This window comes from Ranitomeya imitator, chromosome 6, assembly GCF_032444005.1.
Source record: "Ranitomeya imitator isolate aRanImi1 chromosome 6, aRanImi1.pri, whole genome shotgun sequence".
Taxonomy (NCBI): domain Eukaryota; kingdom Metazoa; phylum Chordata; class Amphibia; order Anura; family Dendrobatidae; genus Ranitomeya; species Ranitomeya imitator.
The window spans coordinates 513,201,480-513,215,910 of NC_091287.1; positions in this window are offsets into that span (position 1 = coordinate 513,201,480).

Genomic DNA, 14,431 nt, shown 5'->3' on the forward strand with positions numbered 1-14,431 from the left:
CTTCATTACCCCATATTCCACAGCTGCACGGGAATGGGAAGAGAGTGGCCAAGTGCCAGAATAGGCGCATCTTCCAGATGTGCTTTTTCTGGGGTGGCTGGGGGCAGATGTTTTTAGCCAGTGGGGGTCCAAAAACCGTGGACCCTCTCTAGGCTATTAATATCTGCCCTCAGTCACTGGCTTTACTACTCTGGTGGTGAAAATTGCGCGGGAGCCCACGCAAATTTTTTCAGCGATTTAACCCTTAAGTTGCCTTTAACCCTTAAATTTAATAGCTTTCAGCAATTTAAGGGTATATAGTTAATAGATTAGATAGATAGATAGATAGATATGGGATAGATAGATAGATAGATAGATAGATAGATAGATAGATAGATAGATAGATAGATAGATAGATAGTAAAAAAGGAACAGCACAATAGTACACAGCAGGTGCCAGGCCTCCAGGCAAATAGTCTAATACTGAGCCTTCTTCTTCTAGATAGATAGATAGATAGAAGGAATGAGATAGATAGATAGATAGATAGACAAATAGAAGGAATGAGATGTAGATAGATATATGGATAGTTAAATAGATATATGAATAGATGTATCTATGTATATATATATATATAAATATATTTTAGATAGATATATCTATAGATAAATAGGTATATCTATAGAGAGATATATAGATAGAGATATATCTATATATATATATCTATAGATATATCAATAGATATATAATAGCAAGGCCGATGTTTATTAATGAATAATATGTTTACTTTTGAAAAAAAATGGGAAAAAATGGCATGGGCTCCCGTGAAATTTTTTGCGCCAGAAGAGGAAAGTCGACGACCAGGTGCCAATATTTGTAGCCTGGGAAGGGGGTAATACTCATGGCCCCTTCCCAGGCTACAAATATCAGCCTGCAGCTGTCTGCATAGCCTTTACTAGCTATTAAAATAGGGGGACCCCACCAAAAAATGATGAGGGGTCCCCCTATAATTTATAGCTAGAAAGGCTACGCAGACAGCTGCAGGATGATATTCATACCCTAGCAAGGAACCATGGATATTGCCCCCCCAGCTACAAATACCAGCTCCCAGCTGCCCCTGAAATCCAGCCAATTCGGGCTCTTAGCCTCTCTCTTCCCACTGCCCTGTAGCGATGGCATATGTGGTAATAAGGGGTGAATGTCACCTTTGTATTGTAAGCTGCCATTAAGCACAGATAGTAATGGAGAGGCGTCAATAAGACACCTATCCATTATTAATCCTATAGTAGTGAAAGAGATTTTAAAAAAGACACAGCCAGAAAAACGTATTTTAATATTCTAAATTTCACCATACTTACAACCATGCCTAATTCCTTTGATACTCTTGATCGCCTGCAAAAAATAAAAAATTATTAACCAACTGTATACTCTCTGTCCGATGCAGTCCAATTATGAGTGTCCCACGACGATCTCCCCTATAAAGCTGTCACATCAGGAGATGTGACAGCTCTATAGACCTTCAGTGACACACTGACAGGAGAAAATGGCTCCAGCAGTGCATTACTGAAGAGGTTACTTTAGTTCATTGCTCTCGCTTTATGGCACTTCTGCGCAAGAATTTTCCCACGCAACTGTGCCGCAAGTGACAGTATGAACTGAACAGTTCTCACAGCGGCAGAGGGATACAGTGTGGAAGGATACCTTCTGTCATTGTATCACCGAGCCCCTGGAGAGCGGTCGCATCAGCTGATGTTACAGCTCTCCACGGGAGATCGTCGTGGGACAATCGTATTAATTGGATTACGGCGGACACAGGGAGCATATTGTTTGTTTATGTTCATTTTTTTAGGTGAGCGAGAGCTTTGGGGATTAGATGTAGATGGTGCGTATGAACTATATATGTACTACTAGATTGTGGCCCGATTCTAACGCATCGGGTATTCTAGAATATGCATGTCCCCGTAGTATATAGACAATGATGATTCCAGAATTTGCGGCAGACTGTGCCCGTCGCTGATTGGTCGAGGCAACCTTTATGACATCATCGTCGCCGTGGCAACCATTATGACATCTACGTCGATACTGTGCCCGTCGCTGATTGGTCGGGGCCTAGCGGCCTCGACCAATCAGAGACGCGGGATTTCCAGGACAGACAGACAGACAGACAGAAAGACAGACAGACAGACAGACAGACGGAAAAACCCTTAGGCAATTATATATATAGATATGTTTTTTTTTTTACATTCAACACATTAGCCGGATTATGGAACTACTACTCTCCCATCATTGGATAATGTGTCAACCACTGTCACTGTAGCAGGCATAGCCAGATGGGACTAGTAGTCCCATCTGACGGTGCCTGCACACACACACAAACACACACACTGACACAGCCCCGGCAGACCCACGGATAGCCCGCAGACCCCCAGACAGCTCCGCAGACCCCCGGACAGCACCCCAGACCCCCTGAACAGCCTCAGCAGACCCCCGGACAGCCCACAGACCCCCACACAGCCCCAGTAGACCCCCGCAGACCCATGGACAGCCTGCAGACCCCCAGACAGCCCAGCAGACCCATCACAGACCCCCTAACAGCCCCAGAAGACCCCCGCAGACCCCCTGATAGCCCACAGACCTCTGGAAAGTCCACAGACCCCTGGACAGCCTTGCAGACCCCCGTACAGCCCGGCAGTCCCCTCGCATACCCCGTAGACCCCCAGACAGCCCACAGACCCCTGGACAGCAAGCAGACCAACAGACAGCCTGCAGACCCTTGCACACAGCCCTGCCGACCCCAAACACAGCCCTGCCGACTGTGCACACAGCCCCGCAGACTCCCACTGACCCACACACAGCCCCGCCGACTCTGCACACAGCCTCGCAGACCCCCACACACAGACATGCAGACCCCGCCCGGACACACAGACACGCACACAGTTACTGCCAACACTCCACCCACATATTTCCCTCCTCCCAGGCAGCAGCGTTTCTTGCAGGGTGCTCTGTCCGCGGAGCCAGGACATGGTGCAAGAGATCGCAGTATGCGTTCAGTGCTTACGCATAAGGTGATCTCTACCACGATCTCCTCGGCCACAATCCTCATCACCGGATGCGTCACTCTGTGGGGTCCTGATTTCACAGGTGCGTTGCGCTTGCGCAGTCTATAAAGGCTTCGGCCTATCATCTGGTCTACCTTTCCCTAACTGGCTTCTTCCTACTGCTCAGGCCTGCAAGATAACCCTACTTCACAAAATACACGGCTTATCCTATGTATATCATGGGATACCAGTCTTGCTGCATATCCATTCAGATTATACTTGTGGGTCAGACCTTCTGTTCCATCTAACCCTATTTCTATCAAGGGATTATTATGAGGGGGTGATATAGATATATTTTTATGACATGGTATCATATAGACATTTTTATTAATATATCTAAATATGTGTTAGAAAAGAGAATATAGTTTTTATTTGTTAGTATAACAAAAATAGAGTCCATATTGTCAACGAGTCTTTGTAAGTTGGATTCTTTATTTTGTGATGAGAGAAGATACTCGTTGCTCTGGTTTTCCCGAGCATGCTCGGGTGACCTCCGAGTATTTGTTAGAGTTCGGAGATTAAGTTTTCATCGCCTCAGCTGAATGATTTACAGCTATTAGCCAGGCTAAGTACATGTGGGGGTGCCTGCTTGCTAGGAAATCCCCACATGTAATCAAGCTGTCTAATAGCTGTAAATCATTCAGTTGCACAATGAAAACTTAACCCCTTCCCGACCTTTGACGCCACGTAGGCGTCATGAAAGTCGGTGCCAATCCGACCCATGACGCCTATGTGGCGTCATGGAAAGATCGCGTCCCTGCAGATCGGGTGAAAGGGTTAACTCCCATTTCACCTGATCTGCAGGGACAGAGGGAGTGGTAGTTTAGCCCAGGGGGGGTGGCTTCACCCCCTCGTGGCTACGATCACTCTGATTGGCTGTTGAAAGTGAAACTGCCAATCAGAGCGATTAGTAATATTTCACCTATTATAACGGGTGAAATATTACAATCCAGCCATGGCCGATGCTGCAATATCATCGGTTATGGCTGGAAATACTAATGTGCCCCCACCCCACCCCACCGATCGCCCCCCCAGCCCCCCGATCTGCCCGGTACACTGCTCCGGCTCCCTTCCGTCCTGTGCTCCGCTCCCCAAGTGCTCTTGTCAGCTCACCCCCGTGCTCCAATCACCCCCCCTTGCTCCAATCACCCCCCCTGCACTCCGATCCACCCCCCCGTGCTCCGTTCCACCCCCCCGTGCTCCGTTCCAGCCCCCCGTGCTCCGTTCCACGCCCCCCGTGCTCCGTTCCACGCCTGCCGCGCTCCGATTCCCCCCCATGTTCCGATCCCCCCCCGTGCTCCCCCCCCACCCCATCATACTTACCGATCCTGCGGGGCTCCGTCCGTCTTCTCCCTGGGCGCCGCCATCTTCCAAAATGGCGGGCGCATGCGCAGTGCGCCCGCCGAATCTGCCGGCCGGCAGATTCGTTCCAAAGTACATTTTGATCACTGAGATAGATTATATCTCAGTGATCAAAATAAAAAAAATAATAAATGACCCCCCCCCTTTGTCACCCCCATAGGTAGGGACAATAAAAAAATAAAGAAATATTTTTTTTCCACTAATGTTAGAATAGGGGTAGGGTTAGGGTTAGGGGTAGGGTTAGGGGTAGGGTTAGGGGTAGGGTTAGGGTTAGGGCTAGGGTTAGGGCTAGGGTTAGGGGTAGGGTTAGGGGTAGGGGTAGGGTTAGGGGTAGGGTTAGGGGTAGGGTTAGGGGTAGGGTTAGGGTTTCGGTATGTGCACACGTATTCTGGTCCTCTGCGGATTTTTCCGCTGCGGATTTGATAAATCCGCAGTGCTAAACCGCTGCGGATTTATGGCGGATTTACCGTGTTTTTTTCTGCGCATTTCACTGCGGTTTTACAATTGCGATTTTCTATTGGAGCAGTTGTAAAACCGCTGCGGAATCCGCACAAAGAAGTGACATGCTGCGGAATGTAAACCGCTGCGTTTCCGTGCAGTTTTTCCGCAGCATGTGTACAGCGATTTTTGTTTCCCGTAGGTTTACATTGAACTGTAAACTCATGGGAAACTGCTGCGGATCCGCAGCGTTTTCCGCAGCGTGTGCACATACCTTTAGAATTAGGCTATGTGCACACGGTGCGGATTTGGCTGCTGCGGATTCGCAGCAGTGTTCCATCAGGTTTACAGTACCATGTAAACATATGAAAACCAAATCCGCTGTGCCCATGGTGCGGAAAATACCGCGCGGAAACGCTGCGTTGTATTTTCCGCAGCATGTCAATTCTTTGTGCGGATTCCGCAGCGTTTTACACCTGTTCCTCAATAGGAATCCGCAGGTGAAATCCGCACAAAAAACACTGGAAATCCGCGGAAAATCCGCAGGTAAAACGCAGTGCCTTTTACCCGCGGATTTTTAAAAAATGATGCTGAAAAATCTCACACGAATCCGCAACGTGGGCACATAGCCTTAGGGTTGGAATTAGGGTTGTGGTTAGGGTTGTGATTAGAGTTATGGCTACAGTTGGGATTAGGGTTAGGGGTGTGTTGGGGTTAGGGTTAGGGTTAGGGCTGTGATTAGGGTTATGGCTACAGTTGGAATTAGGGTTGTGGTTAGGGTTACGGGTGTGTTAGGGTTAGGGTTGTGGCTAGGGGTGTGTTGGGGTTAGGGTTGTGATTAGGGTTATGGCTACAGTTGGGATTAGGGTTAGGGGTGTGGGGGGGTTAGTGTTGGAGGTAGAATTGAGGGGTTTCCACTGTTTAGGCACATCAGGGGGTCTCCAAAAGCAACATGGCGCCACCATTGATTCCAGCCAATCTCGTATTCAAAAAGTCAAATGGTGCTCCCTCAATTCCGAGCCCCGACGTGTGCCCAAACAGTGGTTTACCCCCACATATGGGGTACCAGCATACTCAGGATAAACTGCGCAACAATTACTGGGGTCCAGTTTCTCCTGTTACCCTTGTGAAAATAAAGAAATGCTTGCTAAAACATCATTTTTGAGGAAAGAAAAATGATTTTTTATTTTCACGGCTCTGCGTTGTAAACGTCTGTGAAGCACTTGGGGGTTCAAAGTGCTCACCACATATCTAGATAAGTTCCTTGGGGGGTCTAGTTTCTAAAATGGGGTCACTTGTGGGGGGTTTCTACTGTTTAGGCACACCAGGGGCTCTGCAAACGCAATGTGACGCCCGCAGACCATTCCATCAAAGTCTGCATTTCAAAAGTCACTACTTCCCTTCTGAGCCCCGACGTGTGCCCAAACAGTGGTTTACCCCCACACATGGGGTATCAGCGTACTCAGGAGAAACTGGACAACAACTTTTGGGGTCCAATTTCTCCTGTAACCCTTGGGAAAATAAAAAATTCTGGGCTAAAAAATTATTTTTGAGGAAAGAAAACGTATTTATTATTTTCACGGCTCTGCATTATAAACTTCTATGAAGCACTTGGGGGTTCAAAGTGCTCACCACACATCTAGATAAGTTCCTTTCGGGGTCTAGTTTCCAAAATGGGGTCACTTGTGGGGGGTTTCTACTGTTTAGGCACATCAGGGGCTCTGCAAACGCAACGTGACGCCCGCAGAGCATTCCATCAAAGTCTGCATTTCAAAACGTCACTACTTCAATTCCGAGCCCCGGCATGTGCCCAAACAGTAGTTTACCCCCACATATGGGGTATCAGCATACTCAGGAGAAACTGGACAACAACTTTTGGGGTCAAATTTCTCCTGTTACCCTTTGTAAAATAAAAAATTGCAGGCTAAAAGATCATTTTTGAGAAAATAATTTTTTTTTTTATTTTCATGGCTCTGCGTTATAAACTTCTGTGAAGCACTTGGGGGTTCAAAGTCCTCACCACACATCTAGATTAGTTCCTTTGGGGGTCTAGTTTCCAAAATGGGGTCATTTCTGGGGGATCTCCAATGTTTAGGCACACAGGGGCTCTCCAAACGTGACATGGTGTCCGCTAAAGATTGGAGCTAATTTTCCATTTAAAAAGCCAAATGGCGTGCCATCCCTTCCGAGCCCTGCCGTGCGCCCAAACAGTGGTTTACCCCCACATATGGGGTATCAGCGTACTCAGGACAAACTGGACAACAATATTTGGGGTCCAATTTCTCCTATTATCCTTGGCAAAATAGGAAATTCCAGGCTAAAAAATCATTTTTGAGGAAAGAAAAATTATTTTTTATTTTCATGGCTCTGCGTTATAAACTTCTGTGAAGCACCTGGGGGTTTAAAGTGCTCAATATGCATCTAGATAAGTTCCTTGGGGGGTCTAGTTTCCAAAATGCGGTCACTTGTGGGGGAGCTCCAATGCATAGGCACACAGGGGCTCTCCAAACGCGACATGGTGTCCGCTAACAATTGGAGCTAATTTTCCATTCAAAAAGTCAAATGGCGCGCCTTCCCTTCCGAGCCCTGCCGTGTGCCCAAACAGTGGTTTACCCCCACATATGAGGTATCGGCGTACTCGGGAGAAATTGCCCAACAAATTTTATGATCTATTTTATCCTACTGCCCATGTGAAAATGAAAAAATTGAGGCGAAAAGAATTTTTTTGTGAAAAAAAAGTACTTTTTCATTTTTACAGATCAATTTGTAAAGCACCTGAGGGTTTAAAGTGCTCACTAGGCATCTAAATAAGTTCCTTGGGGGGTCTAGTTTCCAAAATGGGGTCACTTGTGGGGGAGCGCCAATGTTTAGGCACACAGCAGCTCTCCAAACGCGACATGGTGTCCGCTAACGATGGAAATAAGTTTTCATTCAAAAAGTCAAATGGCGCTCCTTCCCTTCCGAGCTTTACCATGTGCCCAAACAGTGGTTTACCCCCACATATGAGGTATCGGCGTACTCAGGAGAAATTGCCCAACACATTTTAGGACCCATTTTATCCTGTTGCCCATGTGAAAATGAAAAAATTGAGGCTAAAAGAATTTTTTTGTGAAAAAAAAGTACTTTTTCATTTTTACGGATCAATTTGTGAAGCACCTGGGGGTTCAAAGTGCTCACTATGCATCTAGATAAGTTCCTTGGGGCGTCTAGTTTCCAAAATGGGGTCAGTTGTGGGGGAGCTCCAATTTTTAGGCACACGGGGGCTCTCCAAACGTGACATGGTGTCCGCTAAAGAGTGGAGCCAATTTTTGATTCAAAAAGTCAAATGGCGCTCCTTCCCTTCCAAGCCCTGCCGTGCGCCCAAACAGTGGTTTACCCCCACATATGAGGTATCAGCGTACTCAGGACAAATTGGACAACAACTTTCGTGGTTCAGTTTCTCCTTTTACCATTGGGAAAATAAAAAAATTGTTGCTAAAAGATAATTTTTGTGACTAAAAAGTTAAATGTTCATTTTTTCCTTCCATGTTGCTTCTGCTGCTGTGAAGCACCTGAAGGGTTAATAAACTTCTTGAATGTGGTTTTGAGTACCTTGAGGGGTGCAGTTTTTAGAATGGTGTCACTTTTGGGTATTTTCAGCCATATAGACCCGTCAAACTGACTTTAAATGTGAGGTGGTCCCTAAAAAAATGGTTTTGTAAATTTCGTTGTAAAAATGACAAATCGCTGGTCAAATTTTAACCCTTATAACTTCCTAACAAAAAAAAATTTTGTTTCCAAAATTGTGCTGATGTAAAGTAAACATGTGGGAAATGTTATTTATTAACTATTTTGTGTCACATATCTCTCTGGTTTAACAGAATAAAAATTCAAAATGTGAAAATTGCGAAATTTTCAAAATTTTTGCCAAATTTCCGTTTTTATCACAAATAAACGCAGAATTTATTGACCTAAATTTACCACTATCATGAAGCCCAATATGTCATGAAAAAACAATCTCAGAACCGCTAGGATCCGTTGAAGTGTTCCTGAGTTATTACCTCATAAATGGACACTGGTCAGAATTGCAAAAAACGACAAGGTCTTTAAGGTCAAAATAGGCTGGGTCATGAAGGGGTTAATCTCGGAACACTAACAAATACTCAGAGACCACCTGAGGGTGCTCGGGAAAGCCCCAGCAACGAGTATATTCTCTCATCACTATTCTTTATCTGTTATCAAACCATTGGTCTTCCGCAGTTCATACAATGAGCCAAATCTACTGAAGTTTGCTTATTGCAGAAAATGTATTCATGTTGGAGTGCAGTTATCGAGGCAGTCATCACTTGGGTTTGCTTTATCTCAGAGTCAGTATCGATTTTTGCTTTACGTTTACCTGAACAACATTTGCAATTAGAACTGAGAATTTTCTTTAAAAGCATAACAAATAACTTTATCATCACTGCTATGATTAGTATCACTAAAACTGCTTGAATTAGGAAATGAATTACACCCGATACCCATCCACCTATTCCTTTAAACAAATTCAAGGGATTTAACCATAAGAGCCATTCAGGGAGGGGTACATTTCGGGTGGGCTTTTCGCACGCCTTCCTTTATCATTTTAGCTTGTTTTATATCATGAGTAACGCTCATTAGACCTGAAGGATATATATAGTGGCAACAGGCAAGTCCTGCCACCTGACAGAAATTTCCTTGAAAGGCAGTGAGATAATTATGTACTATAGAATGCTAATTAATAAGAAATATAAGCTGTTTTTATAAAGGCTGATTCAACATTTAGAGCATCAAATAAATAATTATACTATCAAAAATGTAACATAGTCGATGCATACCAACACATATTCATAGATGCCTACCTTTAGAAGCTGTATGAAATTAATTTGAGGTAGCTGAAACAGGTACAATGGTCAGGCGGTGCACTTTTTTCCACATTTAGGCATGCACAGATTACGTGTAATTCTGGGGCCATCCAATTAGCTTTTACCTAACCCATTGTCACTTTAGGCTATGTGCACACGTTGCGTTTTTTTAGCGTTTTTTTCTGCGCTTTTTCATTGTGGAAACACTTTAAAAATGCTTACTAAATGCGTCCCATTATTTTAAATGGAATTCTGCATTGTCGTGCCCATGCTGCGTTTTTTTCTGCAAAAAAAACCCGCATCGCATGAAAAAAACGCAGCATGTTCATTAATTTTGCGGAATTTCCGCGATTTTGACGCTATATAATTGTATTGGAATGCATGCGCAAATATGCAGAAAAAAAAGCGAGAGAACCGCAAAAATAACGCTAAGAAAATCACAAGCTGATTTCCTGCCAAGGGAGTCCGGTTTTAATGCAGAAAATTCTGCATACGTTCTGCAATGTGGGCACATAGTCATACACTGATGCTTCAGTCCATTAGAAAGGGCACACATAATGAAGAATAGTGCCCGAGGAATCAGTACTTACTGTCCGCTCTCCTCAGTCCATCCTTTCTTTAGCACCTGAGTGCTTTTGCCATTCTTCTTTTTCTGGTGCAGAGGCCTGATCTTGCAGGCTCTGGAGTAGTTAAAGACCCATCTCCCCGGACACCTGCACATTGTATATTTCTGCGGGGAGAGGAAGCAAAGCAGCAGCTTTTGCTGCAATGTCAGCTTGGTTATTACCTTCAGCTTCTCTAGTGCGCTTTTTAGTGTGAACTTGCACCTTGACTATAGCAACTTGAAGTTGAGCCACCAAGTCTGCATTTTTAACAGGTTTACCAAAAGAACCAAAAAACTTTCTGCTCTTCCATATGAGACCACAATCATGGAAAATGCCAAATACGTGGCACTATCGGCAAATGCTCTGCCATTATACATGCCTCAGCGAGTGCTTTCAATTCAGCTTCCTGAGCAGACAACCTAGAAAGTAAAGCTTCACTTTTTACCACCTCATCTTGATCAACTATTGCACAACCTCTATGAGGTGTTTCAACTTTGTAAAACCGTGACCCATCTACATAAAGCTCTAAATCTGCATTAGGGATTGGTGTCTCTTGCATACTGGCAAATAGTTGTGTTAGAAACAGTACACTCTTACCATATCCCCCCAATTCATGACAGTAGAAACGAAAAGTGAGGTCATAATTTGGGATTCCTAGTGCTGGGGCTAAGAGAATGGCTTTTTTTGCGGTCCTTGAACCCCTCTTTTGCTTCTGTGTTCAGTTGGTATGGCTGACCCTTGATTCACATTGACAACACAACAAAGAGAAGCTGTATGATTTGTGATGTAGAGGCAACCCAATCTCTACAGTAGCCGATCAGCCCCAGGAACGTTCCCAGTGTACTGATGGACGTGGGCACAATTGCTTGGCTTATGGCTTTTTCCCTTTCTCGTGTTATGTGTTTCAGCTGGAGTGAAATGCAGTGACCCAAGAAAACAACCTTCTCTTTTTTTGTTTATTGAAACCTCACATCCTTTGTGGTACAAAAAGATTAGCAAGGAATCTGTTTCGATTAGACATACCTGTTTGATCTCTGCTCTATTGTTTAATACGCACCGGTACAGTTCCTGGTTTCACTTTGATGGATACTGGTGTTATCCTAACAAACCAACATTTATCTTATCTTTTACCGATACTGAAGCTGATATTTGCTTGAGCATTTGCTGAATGTTCTCATCTTTGTCAATTTGCAGTTTTTCGTCATCTAGCTGAATTAGTGAAGTCACGGTGGAGAGGATTGCTTCAGACAAGGGGCCTGTAACAGTAATACTTTTCTTCCAAACTTAATTAATAACTGCATTCATTGCACTCAGGATATCAGCACCTATCTAGCTTAGAGGACATATATCTGAGACTAGCAGTTGGGCACACAAGTCTGTGGTCCGTGCTGTTTATACATTCTTGGGTTCTGTTTCATGCAAGGGATGGGCTGTTCCCCTGCTCCTAAACTCTGGATGGTTTTCCCTGTCATGAATCCTTGTGGAATATCCTTGTTCTTATAGTAGTAATGCCCACCCCGTATCAATCAGGCATTTTAATTGTCTCCTATTAGGAAATTTTAATTGTGTGATCGTGATAGCCATCCCATGGGGGGACCAATATTTTTGTTTACTCTTCTCTGGGTGAACTATCACATCTTTACTTTTCTTCTCTGCCCCCCTGTCCTCCAGTGATATATACCTACCACCTGCACCCCAGCTTTCACAGCATTATTAAATGCATCCGGAGGTATATTCACCATAACAGGAATTGGCTTTTGCTGCTACTTTCCTTTAATATTGTTAATCCTGTCCTCTCTCTCTCTAAACATGGAAAAGGATTGTATATATAGTGCAGACCAAAAGTTTGGACATATCTTCTCATTTAAAGATTTTTCTGTATTTTCATGACTATGAAAATTGTACATTCACACTGAAGGCATCAAAACTATGAATTAACACATGTGGAATTATATACTTAACAAAAAAGTGTGAAACAACTGAAATTATGTATTATATTCTAGGTTCTTCAAAGTAGGCACCTTTTGCTTTGATGACTGCTTTGCACACTCTTGGCATTCTCTTGAAGAGCTTCAAGTGGTAGTCACCGGGAATGGTTTTCAATTCAAAGGTGTGCCCTGTCAAGTTTAATAAGTGGGATTTATTGTCTTATAAATGGGGTTGGGACCATCAGTTGTGTTGTGCAGAAGTCTGGTGGATACACATCTGATAGTCCTAATGAATAGACTGTTAGAACTTGTATTATGGCAAGAAAAAAGCAGCTAAGTAAAGAAAAACAAGTGCCCATCATTACTTTAAGATTTGAAGGTCAGTCAGTCTGAAAAATTGGGCAAACTTTGAAAGTGTCCTCAAGTGCAGTGGCAAAAACCATCAAGTGCTACAAAGAAACTGTCTCACATGAGGACCATCACAGGAAAGGAAGACCAAGAGTCACCTCTGCTTCTGAGGATAAGTTTATCCAAGTCACCAGCCTCAGAAATCGCTGGTTAACAGCAGCTCAGATTAGAGATTAGGCAATGCCACACAGAGTTCTAGCAGCAGACACATCTCTACAACAACTGTTAAGAGGAGACTTTGTGCAGCAAGCATTCATGGTAAAATAGCTGCTAGGAAACCACTGCTAAGGACAGGCAACAAGCAAAAGCGACTTGTTTGGACTAAAGAACACAAGGAATAGACATTAGACCAGTGGAAATCTGTGCTTTGGTCTGATGAGTCCAAATTTGAGATCTTTGGTTCCAACCACCGTGTCTTTGTGCGAAGCAGAAAAGGTGAACGGATGGACTCTACATGCCTGGTTCCCACAATGAAGCATGGAGGAGGAGGTGTGATGGTGTGGGGGTGCTTTGCTGGTGATACTGTTGGGGATTTATTCAAAATTGAAGGCATACTGAACTAGCCTGGCTACCACAGCATCTTGCAGCGGCATGCTATTCTATCCGGTTTGCATTTAGTTGGACCATCATTTATTTTTCAACAGGACAATGACCCCAAACACACCTCTAGGCTGTTAAAATGCTATTTGACCAAGAAGGAGAATGATGGGGTGCTACGCCAGATTACCTGGCCTCCACAGTCACCAGACCTGAACCCAATTGAGATGGTTTGGGGTGAGCTGGACCGCAGAGTGAAGGCAAAAGGGACAACAAGTGCTAAGCATCTCTGGGAACTCTTTCAAGATTGTTGGAAGACTATTCCCGATGCCTACCTCTTGAAGCTCATCAAGAGACTGCCAAGAGTGTGCAAAGCAGTCATCAAAGCAAAAGGAGGCTACTTTGAAGAACCTAGAATATAATACTTAATTTCAGTTGTTTCACACTTTTTTGTTAAGTATATAATTCCATATGCGTTAATTCATAGTTTTGATGCCTTCAGTGTGAATGTACAATTTTCATAGTCATGAAAATGCAGAAAAATCTTTAAATGAGAAGATATGTCCAAACTTTTGGTCTGTACTGTACATTCTGGCCGCACCCTCATCACTTCTGTTCTTAGATTTTCTTTCAATCCTGTAAGAAACACTTTTTTTTTTTTTAGAAATCTGGTTTTTCTGGGGGTTTTCAAATCATAGTTATGAGGGGAAAGGGTTGTCTGCAAGTGAAATGTTTCTTCATTTCTACCCACCATAGGAATAACATTTTGTTGTTGGGGCTGTTCCTTATCAGAGTTGAGAAACTGTCTGTTAGGAGTCGAGTTTCCTCTGCTGCACAGGGGGAATCTCGATCCGTCTCCGCTGCGGTCTCCCATTCTCCTCCAGCCGCAGTGGAGTCTGCTCAGCAGGGACGTCGATCCCAGGGTCTCGCTCAGTCTGACTCTGTGCGAAGAGTTGCTGCTGCTTCTCCAGTCTCTGCCATTAAAGTCAGTGCTGGTCAGCAGCGAGCGGACTTCTCTGGGACTAAGTCCTTGTCTGCACGTACTGAGCATGCCCAGGGTAAGATCTCCCGTTGGAGATCGAGGGTCATGTGCTCAGGCTCTGCGGCACATTCCATTGGTCCTCTTGGCAGGTCTTGGAAGGGCAAAAGTGCTGTAGCCACTTCCTGTGCTGCAACTATATAAACTGCGCATGACCGCACGGCCATGCGCTAGTATT